The following is a 24,764-nucleotide window of genomic DNA, read 5'->3' as shown; positions in this document are numbered from 1 at the left end:
TGACCTTGGCCTTCCAGCCTCCAGAGCTGTAAGAAAATAAATGTCTGTGGTTTGAGCCACCCGTGAGGGCAGCTCTAGCAACCTAACGCACAACATTTACGAAACTTATTAGCAGTAATTGAATGGCTTACTCTGTATTGCATTCTAACAATGAAGTCTGGACCAACAACGCTGGACGAAATGAATCGGGCAAGGGGGTGAGCTGAAGGGACTGTCCCTAAAGCCGAGGGCCCAAGGTCTCCGAGGCTCCAGGCTCCGGCCCGAGCTGATGCACAAGGGCTGAAAACTGGAGCGATTAGCATGACCCAGTGGGGAACTCTGAAAATAAACAGGTTTCACGCCTTCTTCCCAAGAAACGGTGTGTGTAAACGCATCCGAGTGGAACGGGGGCCTGTGTGCAGGATACTCATTTCGCAGAAAGCAGAAAATATCGTTTGCTGGCTTTGTAATTAATTTCAAGGTTGCTCTGATTCACAGAGAGACGATGCTCGACAGCAAACACACATCGCTGTCTATTACAGGGGTGCATTAATTGCTGCTAGGGACGCAGCCGAGCGCGACAGCTTCTGACCCCTGGTTCCCCGCTGGCCACCCTCCCGCTGCTGCACACTAAAATCTGTCTTCTTGTAAATGAGGGGGGAAAGTTTCCTTCCCCGGTTTAAACAGCAGAACTCATTAGGACATGATTTGGCAACAGTAACAGAACCCTGCGCCAGGTAAAGGCAAAGAGCTCAACTCCGGTGCATAGGGGAAAAAAAAAAAAAAAAAGCCGGCTTGCAAGGCATGCCCACCCCGTGGACTTCTGAAACCAAGGTGCTGGGATTCTCTGTGCCGGGCTCCAGCTTCTGCTCAGAAAGCAAATCACATCCCGACGCCCTAGAAATAGCTTGCTGGTGGGAAACCAGAAACTGATTCCTACAAAGAAGGAAAAATGCAAACAGGAGAATTTTCAGATGGCAGGGTGCACTGGAGGAGCCCTGTACCAAGGGCAGTAGCTACGCAAGCTGGAATTCTTAGCCAAAGCCCCTCTATGTAGACAGAATATGCCCGCCGCTTGGTCATCAAAATCCACAGAAAAGTAACCCCAAACTCCGGTGCGCAGAGTTCTCCACAACTCGGGAATCTCCAGGGGAGAAGTTCGGATTAAAACAGGTAGTGCTAAAATCATTTCTCTTTGGCTTTGGAAAAGGGTCCAAAGACCCAACCTGGCAACAGAAAATAAGTTTTTTTTACACCGCGGAGAGTTAATCTGGGTATTCCCCACCAGGCTTGGCTCCCAAAGTGCCAAATACATTGAATCCATAAATGCCTAGGTTAAAAAACTGAATACCCGGTTTTCTCCAATGCGCTCTAACTCCGATCCCCCAGCAACCCCTTCCTGCTCCATATTCCTTCCAGTTTGGCCCTGGTTTTAATTACCCAGAATGTCACTTGGTGACAATGGGGAGGAAGCCACAAGTGACGTCATCTGAAAGCAAAGAGATGGATGACTGCACAACAAAGTGGGCTGGTTAGGCAGGACCGCCCCTGGTCATCCATCACTATCAACGTGCTGAGAAGAGCAACTTCCCCACTGCCCAAGTGGATGGCCTGCACCCCACCCCGCCCTAGCCAGCCTCACCAAAAATCACAACCATCCCTGTTCTCTGTGCTCCTGTCCTGGAGGCCATCTCATCTCCACTCGTTGCCGGAGCCATTGACTCTTTCCCTTCTCCCTTCCTGGCAACCAGTCACCAAGTCTCCTCCAGTAGCTTCCTTCCTTGCCATGTCTATGGCTCTGGCGAGCCTTTTAAGGGCTTCCCTGCCCTCTTTCAGGTCTCCCCCCTTCTCCACACTGAGGCATTAGAGGCCTTCTAGGATGGTTAAGATCATCCTTTAAAATAAACTTGATTCCTAAATGAGAAATTGAAAAAATCCTTCTCGATCTGGCACCAGCCCCCCTGACCTTCTCCTCTGCTTTTTTTTCCCCCTGAACATTTTATTCTGACTAGCTTCTGTCCTATCAACTTTCACTGACCCGGCTGTTTTTGGTCAAATATTTTCACATAAGAGTCACGGGGAGACATACGGTCCTTAGGGTCTTGGTGGTTCTTTTTTTATTAATTCTTTCGCTAAGACACCTACCACAAAATAAACCATTACTAAGTATGTTCATAATGGTTGTGCGGCCATCACCATCTTCCATCTCCAGAACACTGTTCATCTTGTAAACCTGAAGCTCTGTCAATCTCTTCAACAAATGGTCTTGGGAGAACTGGACAGCTACATACAAAAGAAAATGAAACCGGACCACTTTCCTATACCGTACACAAAAATAAACTCAGACTGGATTAAGGACTTAAATGGGAGACCTAAAACCATAAAGAGCACCAGAAGAGAGCACAGGCAGTAATTTCTCTGACATCAGCCATAGCAACATTTTTCTAGATATGTCTCCTGAGTTAACAGAAACAAAAGCAAAAATAAACTCTTAGGACTACATCAAAATATAATCTTCTGCTGAGCAAAGGAAACAATCAACAAAGCCAAAAGACAGCATACTGCATGGGAAAACATATTTGCAAGTGACAAATGATAAAGGGTTAGTATCCCAAATGTATAAAGAACTGATACAACTCAATGCCAGAAAAAACAAATAATCCAACTAAAATATGGGCAGAAGACGTGAACAGACATTTCTCCAAAGAAGACATCCATATGGCCAGCAGATACATGAAAAGGTGCTCAAGGTCACTCATCATCAGGGCAATGCAGATCAAAACCACAATGAGATTTCACCACATGCCTGTCAGAACGGCTAAAATTAAAAAATGCAAGAAACAACAAGTGTTGGAGAGGATGTGGAGAAAAAGGAACCTTTGTGCACTGTTGGTGGGATTGCAAACTGGTAGCAGCCACTATAGAAAGCAGTTTGGAGGGGCCTCAAATAGTTAAAAATAGAGCTACCCTATGATCCAGTAATTCTGCTACTGAGTGTTTATCCAAAGAATGCAATAACACTAATTCAAAAGAATATATGCACCCCTATGTTACTGTAGTATTATTTACAATAGCCAAATTAGGGAAGCAGCCCAAGAGTCCCTTGACAGATGAACAGATAGGATAAAGAAGATATGGAGTATGCATACACAATGGAATATTACTCAGCCATAAAAAAGAATGAAATCTTGCCATCTGCAAAGACATGGATGGATGCAGAGGATACAATGCAAAGTGAAATGAATCAGTCAGTGAAAGACAAATACCTTATGATTCCATATGTGGAGTTTAAGAAAAAAAACAAACAAACAAAGGATAAAAGAGATAAACCAAAAAAAAAAAAATAGACTTTATACTGTAGAGAACACACTGATCCTGGCCATTATTGTGAGTGGCTGTTAATGAGATAGGTTACATTTTTTTTTTTCATACTTTGCAACGTCTGACACGTATATGTTACACTTCAAGCACGTGTGAACTTGGACAGGTACGTTTCCAGGGTTCAATAGCCACAGGCGGCAAGTGGCCAGGGTGTTGGAGAGCACTATCCGGGCTCGATAGCTCTGGCCGAGTCACTTACCCTCTGAGCCCCCGACACAGCGCCCTACCTTCCTGAGACAGAGCGCTCAACAGAAAAGTCTGAATGAATGAATGAATGAATGAATATGTAAAGAAACACTCCACTGTCTCATCTCATCTATAAGCTCTGTAGATTATTACCCCACAAATTTGTAGTGAGGCTGAAATCACACTTTTTATTTCTTTTTATTTAAATTCAATTAGCCAACATATTATGCAACTGATAAATTACTGCACTACATCATTAGTTCAGATGTAGTTCAATAATTTATCAGGTGCGTGTAACACCCGGCGCTCATTACATCACGTGCCCTCCTTAACGCCCATCTCCCAGTTACCCCATCCACCCGCCAAGCTCCCCTCCCACAACCCTCAGTTTGGTTTCCTACGGTTCAAAGTCTCTCCTGCTTTGTGTCCCTCTCTATTACCTCACATCTTTTAGGACAAAACCAAGGAAGGAGGCCCAGCACTAAGAAATCCTGGACAAAAAAAAAACCTAACCCCAATAAACCTCAGATTGCTCATCTGAGGGGGCAATAACGGTGGCCAAGGTACATCGCGCCAAGAGCTCGGTACACAATAACCATTCATTAGCTGTAGTTACAACTGAGCAAACACAGCGTCAACACAGTGGGGTAGGATATGACTGATCTCAGCAGATACCACTAATGGGGGAGAAAACGAAAGTCAGTAGTGCTCGGGGAGAGAGGGTTGTGTCATGGAAACCTGGAGGGCTGGGCTCCTCCAGGTGCAAAAGCTCTGCACAAAGTGGGGAAGGGCAAAGGCCCAGCGGGGGGCAGGGGGGTGCTCCAGGAAATGGGAGTCGCAATAATAGTTGTGCATTAACTGAGCACAGGAACCCTTACGAGCCGTCCCATCTCTGGCCCCCCGGGCCTGCTGGTGACCCTTTCCCATGAGGTCCTCAACAGACGTCTGTGGATGGCTTCCCCACGCCACGTGCATGCCCAGCTTCCTTCCCTTTCCGCTTAAATCACACGCTGAATGTCAGGGCCAGCCCCAGTGCCTGTGTTCATCAGGAAGAGAAAGCCAGGTCTTTTTTCCACTCTGCTCTGATTTATACATGTACATTTATGGTGTCAGTCTGGATAAAAGCGGAATTTGTGTTCCTGCAATGACACCATAAATCCTCCTGGCCTCCGTTCCACTCACCGGGAATATTGAACGCCGCCTTCACCGACAGCAGATAATGGCTCTTAGGAAGGGCAAGGAATTCACAAGCAGATAACAAGGGAACTCGGTGGGAGGTGTGTGCGTGTTCGCACGCATGTGTGCACAGGATGGGGATTGCGGGGAGAAGGCCTGGCTGAAACCCGAACCCCCCGCCAAGGGCTTGACTCTTGTTTCTTTTAAATACATCTCGTTCTTTCCGTCGTTTTAATAAATCTCTCCCAGTGTGTTCGTTTGCAAAGGCTGCTATAGCACAACCGCTTAAACGCAACTGAAATTTGTTTTCTACAGTCCTGGAGGCCAGAAGTCTGAGATTCAAGTGTCAGCAGGGTTGGTCGGCTCTGAGGCCTGGCTCCGCAGCCTACAGATGGCTGCCTTCTACCTGCGCCTTCACACGTCTTCCCTCGTGCCTGTGCGTGTCCTCATCTCCTCGCGTAAGGACGCCAGTCAGACTGGATGAGGACCCACCCTAATGACCTCGTTCAAAAGTAATTACCTCTTGGGGTGCCCGGGTGGCTCAGTGGGTTAAAGCCTCTGCCTTCGGCTCAGGTCATGCTATCTGACCTGCAGGGTCCTGGGATTGAGCCCCGCATCGGGCTCTCTGCTCCGCAGGGAGCCTGCTTCCTCCTCTCTCTCTGCCTACTTATGATCTCTGTCTGTCCAATAAATAAATAAATAAATCTTAAAAAAAAAAAAGTAATTACCTCTTTAAAGATCCAAATCCAAATATAGTCACAATCTGCCCTTCTAGGGGTTAGGACTTCAATGTGTGAATTCTGTTGGGGAGACAACTCGGCCTGTAACCCCCACCAAGACATCTCACAAATGGGAGTATAAGAAAGGAAGCAACCAACGAGCCCAAAGGAGACTCACCAAAACTTGCAAGTGGGAGGTAGTGTGAGCTGAGGAAACTCAGTTCCAGTCATCACAGCACTTGGTTTCTTTTTATCTCTGTTACCTGTTTTCCCTGCTTTGTGAATTTCAAAATACTTACTACTCCAGGTTATTAACTTTCCTTTTTTTTTGGGGGGGGGTGGGTAAGATTTCATTTATTTACCTGAGAGAGAGAGAATGAGAAGGGGGAGGTCAGAGGGAGAAGCAGACTCCCTACCGAGCCGGGAGCCTGATGCGGGACTCGATCCCAGGACTCCAGATCATGACCTGAGCCAAAGGCAGTCACTTAACCAGTGGAGCCACCCAGGCACCCAGTTATTAACTTTTCTACAAATGAGCATAGTTTTTAGGTATTTGGACATCTACTTCCTGCTTATCTTTGGAAAAGGAGGCCGCCATCTTTTTATTTGCATGTGTCGCAGTGGATTTTCTTCCTTTTCTTCTCTTTCCTTTTTTGGCTGCTTTTAGTGATACATGAAGTTTAGGAAACATCAGATAGATATGCTTCCTACTCTCTACCATTCGTCCATTTAAGGTTTAGCAAAGAAAAAAAAAGGTAATCAGGGACAGAAAGGGGCAGCAAATCAAAAGAAATGAAATCTTGCCATTTGCGATGACGTGGATGGAACTAGAGGGTATCATGCTTAGTGAAATAAGTCAATCGGAGAAAGACAACTATCATATGATCTCCCTGATATGAGGACGTGGAGATGCAACATGGGGGATTTGGGGGGGTAGGAAAAGAATAAATGAAACAAGATGGGATTGGGAGGGAGACAAACCATAAATGACTCTCAATCTCACAAAACAAAGTGGGGGTTGCTGGGGGGAGGGTGGTCAGGAGAGGGGGGTGGGGTTATGGACATTGGGGAGGATATGTGCTATGGTGAGTGCTGTGAAGTGTGTAAACCTGGCGACTCACAGACCTGTACCCCTGGGGCTAAAAATACATTATATGTTTATAAAAAAAATTTTTTTTAATTAAATTTAAAAAAAGGAAAAAAAAATAAGTAAAAAGAAAAACACAAATGTTAAAAAAAAGGGGGGGCAGCAAAAGTAGAACCAGCTTCCTGAAGCAGATCCATATCAGAAATCTGCCAGAATTTCAATCTTTGACTATTAAAAAAAAGGGGGGGGGGGAGTTCTTTGTAGCAAATAGTCACGACCTGAATACTCAGGTAGAGAGCCGTGATTACTTGCTTAGCTTACAGGAGTGGGGGGACTCGAGATGGTTCTAGGAAGAAACAGAACTGGTTTTTGGCTCCATCTTCCTTAAAGAAGTCTTCGAGCCTCTTGTAGTGACTGCAAGTTATCAACTGGGAAGGTCACACCCATGCCCAACGGGGCTGTACTTTCTCTTGCTATTGTTGAATTTCCTTAAATGTCAGTGTGTTTCAGAAAGAGTTCACTTAAAACCTTTCTCTTATTTTCTCGAAAACCCCTCATTTGTGAAAGTACACATTTTTATTAGCCAATCCCTCTGAAAATGTGACCATTTAAGAAAGGATTGGGAGTTCCATTTTGCTTCCATTAACGAGAGGGGCTTAACTATATTTAGGAAAGGTTTTGGGGACTTGCCTGGGGTGACACAGTGTGGCAATTCCCCGACTGGCACAATCATTCTGATTCTACACGGGACATCAATGTTCAGAATCCTTGTAAGATGTAGACATTTTATTCATCATTTAGTCAAGTGCCTGCTATAAAAGGTTATTTTTTTGGCAAGAATAAGTTAATCTGTTCGGCCAAGAATGAAAATTATTTTCAATTTAACACTATTTTCAGTACCTCCCAAGCATTTTTTTCCTATTCCAATGGCAAAAAAAAGTACCTAATGAAGCAATATTAAATAGACACGTACAGCAACATGAATATTTATATAGTCAAGTCCAAAAAGAGAATCATTTCAAGAGAGCAATCATTGACTTCAAAAGGATGTTTCCCACTTAAAAGTATGTGATCGCTAACTCTGAAAATACATTTTAAATTCTGAGGTGCCTTTATGAAATTTTTCCCTGACGCATTCCTGGGACTGGGGTTATGATTCTCAGTTTGTGATTTCCTGTGCTCGGGTCCCTACTGCGAATTTGGGTCAAGTGCCAGTTATCTGCTTCTTCCATCAAAATTAATCGAACTTTGTTATATCAAAATCAGGCTGGGAAGGTGTTAATAGTGTCTTTTACAGGAGACAAGACAGACTGGAAAGCTCGCCTCTCCCCCTCCATCAAAAAAACAAAACAAGCAAACAAAAAGCTAGACATTTTGATCACAACCATAGCTTTGTAAAGTAGATCAGTAGTGATAATCTCATTATATTGAACACATTTTTCTCATTACATCAAGAAAGGATTAACTAATAGCGGAATAGTATTAAAAATTCATGTTGTAATTAGGCCTGGGTCTCCACGGTCCAGATCAATCGAACGATCAAGGCAGACAACTGTCTGAAACTTAAGCTACAGAAATAATCAAGTGACTGGGGATCCATTTAGTGATCCAAATTACATAGTTTAGTTACCTATAAGCATTAAATTAATGAGCTATTTGGACAACTGCCATTTCTCTGTCAACTGCTTAGTAGGAAAACAAATAAAAAGGCACACGTATGGGCCACCGTCCCCAAGCCACATAAATCTCAGCTGGGGACTAGTCCCATTTAGCAAGCACTCGACAAGCAAGACTCCGTAAGACCCAGTACATACATTGTCCCTTGAAACTCCCACAGCCTTATGGAGAAGATCCTCTCGTTCTTTTTACAGAAGGGCAAGTTCTTGGTTTACACAGATTCAGAAATGGACATCGCCCTGCTGGGCCGTGGTACGGCCTGGATTTGACGCCCAACCCACAGCAAAGCTGCTTCTCATCGTGTAGACGGGGCCATGGGATCAGGGTTGGGGACCAAGCTGGGCTAACCCAGGCTGATTAATGTAAATGGCTCCACCAAGAAAAACAAAAACATATCCTCCTATCGACATGGATCACTATAAAAGCATAATTCCCAAATCTCTACATACTTCCACTGCCTCGGGAGACCTGCTTGGCATCAAGGGCATAGTTCAATCACCCCGATCATCAGAACTTGATGAACAGAGAAGAAACGGCCTGGGTGGGAGAGTGTAAACAGAGAACAGTGAGTTACAAGTTTAAGCATTAGTGAAACACAGATGTGACTGATGTTAGGTCCTTATCTCTGAGCTCTCAAAAGCTCTCCCTGGTAGTTCCTGCTGGTCCCCCCTGACCAGGAGAGCAGGCCTGACCCCTACCTGACGCCCCAGACCAGGCCGGTCACTCTTGCGAGCAGCCTGACGCCCCCACAGGGCAGAACAGCTGGGACCCCATCCACAACAGACCCAGAATGGCTCTCCCAGGGACAGGAGGGAAACAGTGTGGACAGAACAGTCACCCCCTTCTCATCTCCATCTTCTCTGAAGAAACATCTCCCCTGACGTGGCAAGCTTCAGCACCTCACCCAAGTCCGACAGGCTCCAGGCTCACAAGAGACTTGCTGCTGGGTACTTACGGGCTGAGTTGCGTCCCATCACCCCCCACCCCGCCTGCCAAAATTTCATGTTGAAGTCCCAACCCCCCAGTACCTCAGAAGGTGGCCTTCTTTGGAAATAGAGTTGCTGCAGATGGAATCAGGTAAAATGAGGTCATGGGGGAGGGGCAATCCAATATGGCTGGTGTCCTTAAAGGGGGGAAATGGAGACACAGAGACACACAGGCAGGGAGAAGACAGAGGTCACAGGGGTATTGCCACAAGTCAAGGAGCTACTGGAAGCTGGGAGAGATGCACCTCGATCACAGACTTCTGACCTCCAGGGCTGCATGAGAAGATGTCTCTGTTGTTCCAGGCCACCAGGGCTGTGGTCCTTAGTTAATGGCAGCCCCAGGACACAAACACAGGACTCTGAGGTTACCTGGATCCCCTCCATTCTGACACCCGGGAAATTCTTCCCAGCCGCTCTGTATCCAATCCGTCAGAAAGTTAAACATAAACCACAATCAACTGGCGGCTCACTTTGGATAAAGGCTGATTTTCACAGTACTGATTAACTTAGGTGTCACGCAGGCCTCCACAGAGGGATGTTGTCCAGAGGAAACCTCTGGACCGTGACCAAGCCTTAGAAATGCAGCCCGAACTTCCACAGGAAGACAGACGTCTGTTCTGCAGAGGGGCCCAAGGACCACCCCGTGCGAAGCCTCAGGCCAGGCACCAATGAGATGTTTCCTTTCTCTGCCTCAAACCTGGTTCTACCTCAATAATCGGACAAATTGGCAAGGAAGCAAAAGGCCGCTCACTTAATGTCCCCAACGCACAGGGAGCATCGGAGGGGACGTGGGCAGGTGAGACGGAGACAATGTGGCAGGCTGGGCACAGCAGGGCCGGCCCATGGAAGAAGGGGGCATCTCGGTGGGGCTTGAAGGGCAGACGGGCAGGAGGGGGCGGGCAGGACCCCAAGAGGGACACTCAGAGGACAGAGAACCTTTGCCAGGACCAACACGAGGGGGGATGGGCCAGAAACGAGAACACCGGCCGAGGACTGAACAGAGAGCCCTGAGCGCAGGCGCCGGAAGGGGGAATTCACTGTGTAGTAAGGGAACCAACCAGTCCTGGGTTTTGGGTTTTGTTTTTTTTTTTAAGCAGGGCTATAGCATGATTAGAGTTATTTAGAAGTGGTTAAGATGGATTATGGCCGCGAGCAACGGAAGATGCGGGGAATTAACAAGGACTCAACCTGATCGTGGCCCAGGGAGGGGTCAGCAGGAGGAGACATCGAACAGCAACATGGACCTAGAGCTCACGGGAGCCGCGAAGGACCAGAGAGGGGCTGAGGAGGATGGAGACACAAGTCGGTGCTAAGGCCGGACGGGAGCAGCAGGGGAGCACAGAGAGATCGAGAGGCACTGGGCTCGGTGGCCGCAACAAATAAGGTTTGCAATGTACTAGGGGTCAAATTAGGTCCCTGCAAAAAGACACGTGAATGTCCTAAGTCTCTGTCCTTCCCAACGGGACCTGATTTGGAACCGCGCTCATTGCTGGTGTCATTAGTTCCAGCAAGGTGAGGTCAGACGGGAAGGGTCCCTGATCCAACGAGGCCAGTGTCCTTAAATGAAGAGACACGAGGAGAAGGCCTTGGGAAGGTGGAGGGAGCCTGAGTGAGGCCGTTGCAAGCAAAGGGACACCCATGGACTGCTGGCAAATCACCAGAAGCTGGGACAGGGACGAGGAACAGTCCCCCACAGGTTTCGGGGGAAGTGGGACCCATTCAGACCTCTAGCCTCCAGGAATTTCTATTGTACTAAACCACCTGGTTCATGGTGCCGTGTCACAGAGAGGCCAGGAAAGCAACACAGAGGGTGAGAACAGATCTAAGTAAGGCCGGCTCACCAGGAAATCGCTGTCAGCCTTAAAATCACTTCCTCCACAGCATCGGTGCGGGAAAAGCTTCTCAGCTCATGCTCCCGGACCTATAGAGAGCAGGGGTAGGAGCGTGATAACCTCAGAGCGATTTAGCATCATGAAACCTGTCTCTGCTATAGCATACATTATAAATGTGCGCAACACGAAGCCACAAAGGAGAGTCAGTTCACAAATGGTGTTCCCCACGGGACCCCTGACCAACTAACAAGGCACACCGGCTGAACGCTGCGTGGATATTAAGGGCTCTGCTTTCAAACCAGCCTCTTTCAGGAGCGGCCAATGTCGCCCTTGCTCTCCGCCCTCCCAAGTTCACTGCTGCACACCAAGCTAGTCTCACAATCGGCCTCTCTTCACACTTCCGGAAACCTCCATCCCACCCCACAGCAAAGTCTGATGCTCAACTTCTCCATGAGAGTGACCAACACAGGCCTCGAGAGTCCCGAAGAAAAGAGAGCCCACAAAACTCATGTTCAACACACCTGCCTTTGCCCTAATAACACCAAGGACTGTAATAACCACAAAACATAAAATGAGTGTGCCCGGTGGGGATTCACCGCAGTCAGGCAGGTAAACAATAAGGCTAAGAAATACTGCCCTGTGTTGCTCACCTCCTTGCTTCCCATGGAAGCAACACTGGTCCCCCATGTCTCTCTCTTCCCAAGGGCATTGTCACTCCAGGATGAGCCCCAAGCACCCCTAGCAAGTTCAGTGTCTCAGAAAGCTAGAAGATGGGGAGCGGAGGCGATGACGCCCCAAGGAAGGTGCGAGAAGCACTGTCCACCCAACACCCAAGGAACCCCAATGCCTGGGCAGTGGACCTTTTGGTCCCAACCACTCTACTTCCTTCACTGTCCCCTTGACTTTGCCTGTCTCTTGCTCTTTGTTTGGAGGGTCCCAAGGCCATCTGGGGCTAGTGAATGTAAGACAGGGTAAAGAGAGAAATCTTGCAGGCGGTTATGGATTGAATCGTGTCTCCCAAAATACGCTGAAGTCCCCCACACCTGTGGATATGCGACCTCATCTGGAACGAGGGTCTGTGCAGATGGCGAAGTTCAGAGGAGGTCATTAGGGTGGGCTCTAACCCAGTATGACTGTGTCCTTATAAAAAGGGGACATTTGGACACAGACAGGCACACACACAGAGGGAAGATGCAGAGAAAATGCCTTCTACGACCCAAGAGACACCTGGGACTACCAGAGGCCAGAGAAAGACCTAGAACAGATTCTCCCTCACAGTCCTCAGAGGGAACGGAACTTGCGGCAGCTTGATTTTGACTTCCAGCCTTCAGAACCAAATACATTTGGTTTGTTTGAGACACAGAGAGAGAGAGAGAAAGAATCCCAAGCATCAGAGGAAGGTCCATGCCCAGTTCGGAGCCACTGAGCACAGTGCCTCCTGATCGCCCTCTCCGTCTTCCCTGCTGCTCCTCCTGTCCAGTCTTAGCAGTGACTCATGTCCTCCGTCTTCCCCAGCCCCCCTCAGGTCATTTGCGTTCCTGTGAGCTCTACGTCCACACGGTCTCTCTTCCTCCCTCTGCCCCTCCCCCGTGCTCTCTCTCGCTCTCTGAAAGAAAAGTAAAAAAGAAAGAAATCCCATTAGAAATTTAAAACACTTTAGTCTTCGGAAGGCTACAGAAAGTAAATATATCAGGAAAATAGAAATGCTGTTGGCATTGAGTTCACAAACTTTTCAGGGGGTTGGTTAGCTGGTTGGCTGGTTGGTTGGTTAATTGACTGATTGAACTATTCCCACACGGAATCAGACAGCACGTGGCATCACTCAACAAAAACAAACCCGGAGTTCAATCAGCAATATTAACTTCCTACTGAGGGAGGGGGTTGTTTCCAGGCATGATCCTACGTGGATTCAACACCACTGACTAGAGTGAAGATGCCCAGTGTGATTCCTGAGGCTGGTCCTCGAGCTCGGGACCCCCAGCAAATAGGGATAGATAATCACCGTGTTTGTTTTCTGGGGCCACCGCGACAAAATGCCGCAGACTGGGGGCTTAAACAACAGCACGTATGTTCTCACAGCCTCGGAGGCTGAAGTCCAAGGCCGAGGTGTTGGCAGGGCTGGCTTCTTCTGAGGTTGCTCTCCTTGGCTTGGGGATGGCCGCCCTCTCCCTGTGTCCTCACATGGTCTTCCCTCTGTGTGCGTGTCTGTGTCCTAATCTCGTCTTCTTAGATCGACACCAGTCGGATTGACCTCATTTTACCATAATCACCTCTTTCAAGGCCCCAATCTCCAAATACAGTCACATTCTGAGCGACTAGGGGTGATGACTCCAATGTAGGAATTTGGGGGGACCCCATTCAGCCTCAACAAACACCTACACAGACACGAGACGTGAACCTCCACGTGAGGACTCTCAGGCCAACGGCAGCCTGACAAGCCCCACAAAACACCAGGCACCAGCTCACGAGCCCTTCCGGACACAGAAGCCACGCTGAGCCACCATATTTAAAAGGCTGCTTATGCCCGGGCACCAGTGAGGCATGGCCCACCCAGCTGTTCGTGATAAATCAGAAGTCACTTTCCTAATGCTGAAATTTTCCTCGGTCACACCAAGATGGATGAGCCTCTCAGATTACACACAAAGAAACCCAAAACCATCATGGTCTTTTCCAGGGAGGGGGGAAAAAAAAACACCACTTTTCAAAGACCCTTTGCTTTTGACTCTCTCCACTTGCAAGCAACGGTCACCGACCCCTTATTAAACTGTCACACTATTTCCCCATCCAAGGAAGGAACTGTGCAGAGGGGACTGATGAGTGATCAGCACACTGGGGGGATTTTTCTCTCGGAGCTCACAGAGCAGGGGCTCCCAGGCCCCAGCGGAGCAGCTGCTGTAGCTCTCGACACACAGGAAGTCTCAGCCCTGGGCCCCTCCATCAGGTTGAATGATGACTCCGGAGACAGATGGGGTCACAGGGCTTGAGGCTCCAGCGAAGGGCATTTCCCCCAAGATCTCAACTGTTACATTTGCTGGAGTATGTCTTGTGTCTCCTGGGCAGTGAGTGACTCAAACAGACCTGAATTTATTTCTCATCTTGCTTATCTTTCTCCTCCCCGGCAAAGCCACAAAGTAGACTTCTCCAGACGGGCACCAGGACTCAGTCTGCAGTTTTACTTAAGATCCTCTAAAACCCCCGAGGATACTTACTCTGTCACTCTTGAAGGAAAAATTCTCACCGTAAGGCTGTAAGTTCTGTTTGGGGTTCACAGCTCCATTCCCACTCTGGGATCTAGCGTTCTTTGAGGGAAGATCTTATTCTCGTGCCTTTCACAAAACACTCGGTGCCTTTCACAAAAACACCCAAACAGGGGCGCCTGGGTGGCTCAGTGGGTTAAGCCTCTGCCTTCGGCTCAGGTCATGATCTCAGGGTCTTGGGATCGAGCCCCGCAACGGGCTCTCTGCTCCACGGGGAGCCTCCTCTCTCTCTCTGCCTGCCTCTCTGCTTACTCGTGATCTCTCTCAAATAAATAAATAAAATCTTTTAAAAAATTTTAAAACACCCAAACACAAAACCACAAACATGTAGGGGGCCATTTGGGACAGAAACCCAGACTCGCTTGGTTTACCATCCTGTATGCTCTGATGTATATATAATCTCTTCCCCCAAAAATGCTTTGCTCACCAAATCAGGCATCGAGGAGCCACAGCCACTTAGAGGGAGCCCCTTTTTCCAACGGGTCTACCCAGAGGGAATGCCTTTTTCTAAATGGTCTGCCTAGTCATACCTTTTTCTAATTCACACAAAAGCCCATACTGGTTCCCACCAGCTCTGCATAAAGAAGGCAATCAATAAATGTTTTAATGAAAAGACACACAATCATCTCCAATGACCAAGTAAAGATAACGCTTTTTTTAAAGATTTTGTTTATTTGTTATTTACTTATTTATTTGAGAGAGAGAGCATGCGAGAAAGCTCGAGTGGGTTGGGTGCAGAAGGAGAGGGAGAGGAAGAATCTTAAACAGGCTCCACACCCAGCACAGAGCCCCACATGGGGCTCGATCTCCCGACTCCCAGATCGTGACCTGAGCCCAAATCAAGAGTTGGTTGCTCAACCGACTGAACCCCCCAGGTGCCCCAAGATACTGCTTTTTTTATTTTCTTAAAGATGTATTTATTTATTTGAGAGTGAGCATGCATGCAAGTGGGGGAAGGGGCAGAGGGAGAGGGAGAGAGAGAATCTCAAGCAGATTCCCCCACTAAGTGCAGAGCCTGATGTGGGGTTCGATCCTAGGACCCTGAGATCATGAGCTGAGCTGAAAACCAACAGTGGCGTGCTCAAACAACTCAGCCACGGGGTGTCCCGAGATAATGCTTTAAAAAAAAACAACTGGTTACACCTGGAAAGCTTCTCCAGCAGTGACCATTCTGACCTCACAGTACACCTAGCAAATGGCTTTAGATTAGGAAATCTATCTTAAAAAGGACGTTCTGAAAATGGGAAGGGTTTTCCATGGGTGTGGAGGGAATGATTTCAAAGAGCAAGAAGTCATCAGCTTTTTTCTGTTTTCCTCTCCCTTCCCCTAAGCCTTACATGACCTTCTCTTCCACAACAAAGAGATCTCAGACACGCTTTCTTCAAAATCTGACATTTAATACTTAAACTCCAAAATTAGCCCTAATTCAAGAAGTATGCCTGTCCCAAAGGCAGCAGGAAACAATCGATAGTCTATTTGCACATCCTGGGACCAAACTGGCAGCCAAATGTGGCTGAAAAGGTACATGCATAAAGGAGCCTTTGGGTTGAGGGAAGTTTGGGAGACACTGTAAGAGCCGGAAACACAGAAATTTCAGCGATAACAGTCCAAGACAAAATCCTCATCCCAGTCCTGGAATCTAAAGAGGTCTTAGATCACAGCAGAAATAACGGGGACCTCCAGCAGAGAGCCAGTGGGAAAACGTAGCGCTGTATCTTCAAAACCACAAATGTAGAAGAAATCATAACCCCTAAAGACAGCAAAACATTTTGTTGAGTGTTGAGTACAGAGTTGGCTACCAAACCAAAACGTCGGGAATTAAGTTGTCCAATAAATGTTTCCACACCATACCGATCTGGTAACTCGGTGGGGAATTACCGTTAGATTTCCTCTTTCTTTCATCGTTAAAATAACTTCCTACTGTTAAAGGCTGCTCTGTCCCGAGAAAGTGACCAGAAAGTAAGGCCAGTAAGGATTCAATAATCAGACCTTCCTAGCACTCTTAAGAAAGATAAGGGATCCATTAATACTCAGAAAGTGCTGGAAGTAAAAACCAATCAGCAGAGAAGCCATCGATAGTACCAAGCTGTGAGGCAGAGAGGAGGGCAGACAAAGGAGTAGTCCCAAGGAGCCATAGAAGCTGCTGGAAGCTCCAGGCAGAGGAGAGAAGAGGGAAGTGGGATTCTAGGAATGCAGGCATCTAGGCCCCCTGCGGTGCTGAGTGGCCCCTCAGGTCCTCAGGGAGGTGTTGACTGCAGCCCTGAGAGGCACAGCCCTAATCTTCCTCACTTCCCTTCACGCCTAAAATAAAACTCCGTCACCCAGTGCTGTGAACTCTGTAAACCTGACGATCCACAGACCTGGGGCAAATAATACATTATATGTTAATAAAAACAATTAATTTTTTAAAATGAGTCTCTTGTAGACACCATTAAAAAAACCTCCATCACCCATGATAACTCAGTGAGCATCTATTTCTCGCCATCTGAAAAAGCCTCATTCATACCTACCTTAAGGTTAAATACAAACGTGAAAGTCTAACAGAAGAGAATAACCAACTGACACGATATTGAATATATATATTTTTTAAGATTTTTATTTATCTGACAGGCAGAGATCCTAAGTAGGCAGAGAGGCAGGCAGAGAGAGAGTGGGAAAGCAGGCTCCCCGCTGAGCAGAGAGCCCGATGTGGGGCTCGATCCCAGGACCCTGAGTCCATGACCTGAGCCGAAGGCAGAGGCTTAACCCACTGAGCCACCCAGGTGCCCCGATACTGAATATATTTTCAGGATAAATATGTGCTTTATACAGACGTACATATATAAAATATATTTGTGTGCACTGTATATATGTATATTATATATGTATATCACAGACACGTATATGTGTATGCATTATCTATATGTATATATGTGTATATATGCTTTTATGCTCAGGTATATAGAAATATATATAAAATATCAAATCCCCATTGAATACCTATGAGTTATTAACTTTTTTTTTTTAAGATTTTATTTATTTCTTTAGTCAGAGAGAGAGAGAGAAAGAGCACAAGCAGGCAAAGTGGCAGGCAGAGGCGGAGAGAGAAGCAGGCTCCCCGCTGAGCAGAGAGCCCAGTGTGGGACTCAATCTCAGGACCCTGGGATCATGACCTGAGCCAAAGGCAGTGGCTTAACTGACTGAGCCACCCAGGCGTCCAGAGTTATCAACATTTTATAGACACAGAAGCTAAAGTCTGGAGGCTTTGAATACCTTGCCCAAGATCACACAGCAAAGTAGCAGAAAGGTGATAGGGACCCAAGATAGGCATCCCCCTAAAGCCTGTGCTTTAGTACATGATACCATTAGATTCCATTGCAACCAGGTAAAAAATATAGTCAAAAATTCCCACCCAACAACACAAAGAGTTTTCTGCACACAACAATGAAACACTGGCAAGAGTCATACACTATTTAGCAATAAGAAATTTATAAAGCCAAACTAGTAACAAACACTCTAGTTTACTTAAGCTTAAAAAATAAAAGAAAACCGGGGAGGGGGGGGGGTGGAGGGACTAACTGGTTGGACTAGACAAAATTAAAATTTCTCTCTGCCCTCCCTCAAAAAAGAAGGAGACACAAAATGAGTCAAAAGACAAATGACCAGTTAGGAGAAAATATTTGCAAAGTATCAAAAATAAACAACTAATATCCTTAACATGTAAAAAGTTTGCAGAAATCAATAAGACAAACAGAAACATGGGGGGTGCAATATTAGCAATAATGAGTAGATGAAGAAATACAAATTTTCAATCAAGTACACAAATTATGCTTATCCCTAGTAATTACCAAAATGCACTTTTTAGAAAGTCCCTTCCATTGATTGTGTCACTTGGTATAATCTTTCCAAAGTGCAATTTGGCAATATGCCAAGAGCGTTCGAAGTATTTATCCTAAGGAATGGCTTCCTGATGTACATACAAGGATAGTAACACAGTATCGTTTATGTAGGGAAATGCTAAAAATAACCTCAATGGCCAACAGCTGGGAAAGAGGTTGTAAAGTTACAGTAACTCTAACTAATGGAATGTAATTATCACCAAAAATCAAATTTTTAAAAGAATAGTTAACAACATGAGAAAATGTTCTCATATTAAGGTGGGGAGAGAGTAATAAGAATGCTGGAATCTCAATTTTGTATCGAATAAGTTCAAAGGGGGAAAAATCAACTATGTGTACATGTATCCGTATACATAGCTCTGCTCATGTGTACGCAACCCAAACAGTGATTACTGCTGGGTTGTGTGATGATGGCTGATTTTTATTTCCCTCTTTGTGTTTCTGTTTATTTCTCACAAGGAACCACAGATAAAAATTCATGTTTATTTACTCAAAAAAAAAAAAAGGCCATTGTTCTAAGGCATCTGAAAAAAAATGGAAGTAAACAATGAAGTGTGATTAGGGCAGTGTGGTGGCAAGGGGCTGAGTTAATGATGAAGAGAGTGTCTCTAAGTAGCTATGCAAGAAAAAGGGCATGGCAATGAGGAAATATTAGCCCAGGGCCTAATTGATTAATAACCTCAGATATTCTGGAATGTACCTGTGATTGACCTGGTTCAAAGAATTTTAAAACACTTAAATACCTGGTCAAAAGTGGCTTTACTTATTTATTTTTAAATATTTTATTTGTTTGTTTATTGAGAGTGTAATTGTGTGTGCGGGCGCACTCACGCGCGGCAAGCGACGGAGGGAGGGGCAAGCGAGAGGGGGAGGGACAAGCAAGGGGGGAGGGACAAACGAGAGGGGAGGGAGCGAGGGTCTTGCGCCCACTCTGCACTGAGCATGGAAGGCCAGCTCTGGGTTCCAACTCACAAGCCTGAGATCCTAACCCGACCTGAAACGAAGAGTCAGATGCTTAACCCACTGGGCGCCACCCAGGTGCCCCCAAAAATGCTTTTAAAAATTATTTTTGAAATATTTACAGTTGGTCATCTGAAGAAATTGTTTTCTAGTATATGATTTGTATTTATTTTTAAATAAATATCCCCTTGGAAATCTGGAAGACAGTCTTCTAAGTCTGGTGATTGGAAAGAAACTATTAGTCCACACACTCTCGGGTGCTTGAATGTAAAGGCCTTCTATGACAAAAAAAGAAAGAAAAAAACCTCATTCTTGATCCAGGGGAAGGGCATCTCAGAGTCATGAATCAGGTGAGAGTACAACAGTCATAGAGCTGTTCCCTCCAGAGGGAAATTCACGTTTCAAACATTACACCAAATTGGGCTTGAAATTGCAACTACGGCTCACAAATGTTAGTTTTTAATAGAATGAAATGTCATCCTGTGGGAATGACACTTTAGAAACCTGGAGAAGTGTTTTCAAAACAAGTTTTTTTTTTTTTTTATTACTATTCTTAAATACAAATGTTCAACTGAGAACTGAGTCAGAGACTACTTTCTCTAATTAAATTTTCACCCTGGAATAAAGACTACACTTAAGAAAGCAAGGCTTCTAATCGGGGCAGCAGTAATTCCAACTGAAAACCAGATTACATCAGTGAGAACACTTACCTTTTCCACTTGGTTTCACTAACGTGAGGCTCAGATAAAATTCTAGAACATTCTGCTCCCAGACCCCACAGCCAGCCTGCCCTGACGCCTCTCCTCACCTGGGCACTTCCTCATTCCATTCCCCTCAGATACCCCTTCTCAGCCCAGACGGAGCTTGGAAGAAGCTGGTCAAGGTCCAGCTGGTCTGCATAATAAGGACGGTGGAAGCCCTGGGTGTTTTGCTTTGTTTTTAATAAATGTGTGTTCACTCTTGCAGGAGGGCAGTTTTACGAGAAGACTATAAGGGACTGTTCGGTGAGCTACAGAAGACATGGACTTAAACACAACTTCACCATTTGATCCAAATTCCTCTCTCCCTTCATGGAGATTTCCCTCCCTCCAGCACAAACCAAAGTTACTAAGACTAGGACACTGGGGTGGCTCAGTTGGTTAAGTGACTGCCTTGGGTTCAGGTCATGATCCTGGAGTCCCCGGATCGAGTCCCTCATCGGGCTCCCCACTCAGCAAGGAGTCTGCTTCTCTCTCTGACCCTAGCCCCTCTCATGCTCTCACTCTGTCTCTCTCTCTCTCATTCTCTCTCTCTCTCAAATAATTAAATAAAATCTTAAGAAAATCTGATGCTAAAAAATTATGCATTTATATTTAGCATAGTATGATACGCTTTCTATCTAATATAGATACACACACGTTGGCGTACCTGTATAGACATTGATGTATGCCCGGCATACACACATATGCACCCACGCACGTGCATGCAAGGCTCAAGGTCCTCATGTCCTAGTGAACTTATAAAAGGTGGCAGACCACAATCGCTGCCCATGCTTCGAGACTCGGAGGGAACGGTGAACCTGGCACAGTAGAGTGAACAGGTGGGAAGGGGACCCTTCACTACCCGGGACCACACATGGAGACTATCATCCTCAACAAGCAGCGCCCCCTCCCCCGCCCCCCAGCTATGCCCAGGACTTTGGGCTTTGGTTCACTCATTGCTGACTCATGACCCGATTAGCTGCTCACGAAAACTTTTATTCGAAAACCCTCGGTAGGATTCCAAACACTCTGATGAATTGTTCTCTTGAGCAAATCTGGTTTTGCCGTGATCTGACGGGTTTCCCAAAATGTGGGATTTTCACTGCTAAACTTGAGAGAGCCCTGGGCACCACCGGATGGCGGGTCACTCTGCAAAGTTAACACAAAAGTACCTACCACAAAAGGCCCCTGTAAGGGAGAAATTACATTACGCAGCAAAGCACCCAGGACACAGCCTAGCAGACTGTATGAGATCCATAAATGTTCGTGATTATTACATCCGTGTGGGGAAAGCAAAGAGCGGGCATTCTTTTCTTTCCTGTAGGGTTTTGGTGACTCAGGAGCTCCTGAAATCCCTGTGTTGCTCTGGGTAGACAAAAGATTCGCTGGGAGTATAATTTCAGCCTCCATAGAAACAGCGAGACTCCCCGAGGGCAGGTGCTCCCTCTGTCCCCCAGCACCCCACTCCGTGCTCCATGGGTGCCCATCACTGCCGTCCATCACCCGTGTTCTATTCACAGAGCTCCAGCAAAGGGCACAAAGTGACCAAGAGAGGAGTGTCATGGAACAAGAGTAGCTAAACAGAGGCAGAAAGAAAGCCAGACCCCTCACCAAAAAGCCATAGTATGGGATGTAAGACAACGAGATAAAAATGTAAGAAGTAACGCAAATAGGGAGACGAAAAAGCATCCAACGGCTCAGAGAACAGGCGAGAGGAGCAAGGACTGCCAAATGTTTTGGCAGCCATTTGGCTTCAGAGACTGATAAACTTATTAAAAAATTATAGTCAAAGAGACAGATCCAAACCTCCATATATCTCCATGGGAAACATCCAAAAAAATGTATGTTTGCAAATAGCAACTTCGCCCATCTGTTGCAGCGTTGGTACATTTTCCCAGGAAAGAGCTGAGGGTCCATTAACAGTCCCGTGACATTGCAAAATATTTGTTTGCTTCTGGCTGGTCACTTGTCGCTCCGATGTCTAGGTGCCTTCCTTAAATCACTGCCGAAGGCACAGCTGTTCTGGGGCTGGGATCTTTCCCAAGGAACGCCACCTGGACAGCCTGTCCCCTCTACACATCCTCACACAGGCAGACCCGTGGGCTGCAAGGAGTGGAGACACGGTGCCGGCAGAGTCTGTCCCTGCTAAGTTGGGCACTGTCGTCGGGACCCTTCCCTCCTGTCCCAGGAACATCAAAGCATTCTCGGATGCACTAAAAAAAATATTGACAGAGGACCTTCTCTGTTCCAGGTTCTAAACACCAGGGAGAGAGCAGTGATCCTGTCCCCATGGGGCTTACAGTCCAGGGCAGAGACAAACAGTAAACACATCCACACATAAATACATACCATGGGGTCAGGCAGTGTTATGGACTGAATTTCAATACCCCCTCCCAAATTCATACGTTTAAGCCTTGTCTAATCCATCCTAGCTACTATACTAAAATGCCATTGGCTGGTTGGCTTCTAAACAACAGAAATTTATTTCTTACAGTTCTGGGGGCTGGAAGTCCAAGATCAAGGCGCTGGCAGATTTGGGGTTTGCTGCGGTGTCTGGTGCTGTGTTTACTTGCTGTGTTCTTGCTGGGGTCAAGGGAGCTTTCTGGGGTCTCTTTTTACAAGACCATGAGTCTCACTCATGGGTGCTCCGTCCTCATGCCTAATCACCTCCCCAAGGCCCCACCCCCAAATGATCACACTGGGGCGTAGGTGTCAGCATATGAATTCTAGGGGGATCCAAGCATTCGGACCGTAGCAAGTGCTAACCACAGTCCCTCAGAATGTGACCTTGTTTGAACAGTCTTCACAGAAGTAATCAAGTTAAAGTAAGGCCGTTAGGAGGGGCTCTAACCTAACATGCCGGTGTCCTTCTAAAACCGGGAAATGCAGACACAGAGACAGACGCACATACAAGGAAGACAACGGAAGAGTCACAGGGAGAAGCCAGCCATCTGCGAGCCAAGGAGAGAAGCCCCGAGCGGATTCTCCCTCACAGCCCTCAGGAAGAACCAACCCCGCCCAGCACCTTGATGTTGGACTCCTAAGCCCCAGAACTCTGTGACAGTAACTTCGTGGTGAAGCCATCCCGTTGGTGGCACTGGGTTACAATAGCCCCAGCAAACTAATGGAGGGGATGAGAAGCACTTTGAGGGAAGACAAAGCCTCTTTGGGGGCAAGGGGGAAGACAGTGACAAGCGCCATGCTGACCTCTGTGATTCCAAACCCCAAGGCCTGCCGTTCATGCCACCAGCACTGCTCTCCAGGGGGCTTTCTCGGTTAGATAAAACACCCCGAGGGTCCCAAGCCGTATTTCTACCATGTGCTTACCCTTAGGGCATGTTATGCCCGAGTCAAGAGGGGGCCACTGCTCCTTTAATGGTTCTCATCTCCCTCCATATTCCCCTCTTTCTTTTTTTTCAACCGCCCACCATAAATTCTATCTATTGCCTTTGAGGTTATGGGACATGGGTTCAGAGCTGTCCCGCGGACACCGGGCTTGCAGCCCAACTTCCCCCGCTTCAAGGCTAAGGAATTTCCTCCCTGTTATTGCTGGCTCCCAGCTGTGAGCCCCCCAAGAAACGGCCCTCAGCAAGTGCCCAAGGCCATGCCCCCTTCCCAGAGCAGCCCCCCTCCAGTGACAGGTCCCCTCACACCAACTCGGACACCTGTGTGAGACCATCTCAGCACCATGGCCCTGGCAGAGACCCCATGCATTGGAGCCCAACTCCTCCCCCTGCCTGATGCTGCTCTGCCCCTCCTCACCACTCCCCTCCAAAGTCCCAGTGTGAGGATACTCCCAGAGACCACATTCTTGTCCCCCTCAAGGCCTGCTTCCCAGGAAACCCCGGGCAACACAAGCCTCACAGTCTTCAGGGGCGCTGCGAGCTGCACTGTGTCTCAGAAAAAGACATGTGTGGGTCCCACTCCCAGTACTTGTGAGCGGGACCTTATGAGAAACAGCATCTTTGCATGCCATCAAGGGAAGACGAGGTCCTGCTGGCTCAGGGTCGGCCCTAAATCCAAGGACTGCGGTTCTTATAAGGAGACACAGATTTGGAGACAGAGGTGACACACGGAAGGATGAAGGCCACGTGAAGACAGAGGTAGAGACTGGAGCCGCACAGCCACAAGCCAAGGAATGCCAAGCACGGGCGGTAAGCACCAGAAAGGGGAGCAGCAAGGAAGGATCCTCCCCTAGACTCTAGAGGGGCCCTGGCCTGGCTGATGCTTGGATTTGGGACTCCTAGCCTTCAGAACTGGGAGGGAATAAATTTAAGCCACCCGGTTTATGGTTATTTGTTATGCAGCCCTAAGGGGAGAGAAGAGAAGATCAGAGGGAAAAATCTAGTCCCCGTTCCTCCGCGTCATCCGTACGGGGAGTAAGAACCCCAGCAAGTGGCTTCTTACCTGCCCAGGGCCGCTGCAAGCATGTAGTGAGAAAATGCATGGCGGGCGCTGGATAAACCACAAAACACACGACACCACACCCCTGAGGGCTAGTCCTTGTGATCACAGAGAGGCAGTAGCCCTTCCTTCCCTCCAACACGTTATCAAACTCCTCTGGTCCTACTCAGGCCCCATGGCTCACCTCCTTCCTACCGGTCACCCTACCAGACAGCGGCCCCCTAAAAGAGAGCACAAAATTCAATTCAGGTCTGCAAGTGGAAGTGGGCGGGGGGGGGGGGGGGGGGAGGCGGCCGGCTGAGCAGAAGAGCTCTCACCAGTTTGCTGAGAATAAGGCTTGCAGGTTTGTCTATGCATTTCCATCAGCCAAGAGAGCAGGTCACCGAGTTACCCCAAATAATGGAGAGGGGGCATATGTCCCAAGGGAAAGCATACTTCATGCCCAAACTACCCGGTCACTGTGGACACCCAGAGCCTGCCCATCCCCTGGGGCAGCTGCCAC

General features: G+C 47.3%; 1 protein-coding gene across 2 annotated transcripts in view; it reads right to left on the bottom strand.

Annotated features, from left to right (window-relative positions):
* Positions 1-24,764, bottom strand: part of HUNK (hormonally up-regulated Neu-associated kinase) — a 100,614-nt gene that overhangs the window by 70,413 nt on the left and 5,437 nt on the right. The window contains exon 1 of one of the 2 annotated variants that reach the window (XM_046003909.1): positions 19,829-19,855. The exons of the other annotated variant lie outside the window; for it this stretch is intronic. The gene's annotated coding sequence lies outside the window, so the exon portion shown is untranslated. Of the gene's footprint in view, positions 1-19,828; positions 19,856-24,764 lie in introns of those variants that run through there. 2 annotated transcript variants of the gene reach the window in all.

Source organism: Meles meles, chromosome 4, assembly GCF_922984935.1.
Source record: "Meles meles chromosome 4, mMelMel3.1 paternal haplotype, whole genome shotgun sequence".
Taxonomy (NCBI): domain Eukaryota; kingdom Metazoa; phylum Chordata; class Mammalia; order Carnivora; family Mustelidae; genus Meles; species Meles meles.
This window is presented reverse-complemented; position numbering and strand designations above follow the sequence as displayed.